The sequence below is a fragment of the Puntigrus tetrazona genome, chromosome 9, assembly GCF_018831695.1.
Source record: "Puntigrus tetrazona isolate hp1 chromosome 9, ASM1883169v1, whole genome shotgun sequence".
NCBI lineage: Eukaryota > Metazoa > Chordata > Actinopteri > Cypriniformes > Cyprinidae > Puntigrus > Puntigrus tetrazona.
Genome location: NC_056707.1, coordinates 11453546 through 11453962, shown reverse-complemented (window position 1 = coordinate 11453962; position 417 = coordinate 11453546).

Genomic DNA, 417 nt, shown 5'->3' with positions numbered 1-417 from the left:
TTAATAGTTTATGTTGGAGACCTAGAGTGCAATGTTACCTCAGAGATACATATTTCCAGAGAGGTCATAAGTTGTAGATTGGAAGTACTCAATGCAAAACATATAGTACTTCATTGAAGCATATTTTTTTAGGAAGAACCTTAAAGACATTTTGTCAGTGTTTGTAGAAGATTTGAATGCATCCCACATGTATTTTGTTCAACTGCTTATTGATAACTGCAAAGATTTATTGATAACTTATAGCATTTTAATGTCACTGAAATCATTTTTCAGTTTTGAGGTTTGAAAAGAGCTCATAAAAGATTACATTTGAACACCAGAATATCTGGCTCTACAGTTTCATTTATCAGAAGCTGGTTTTGGCCCAAGCACTTTGTAAGATGAGAAATAGGAAGTGATTTGTTCTTCCAGCGTGAA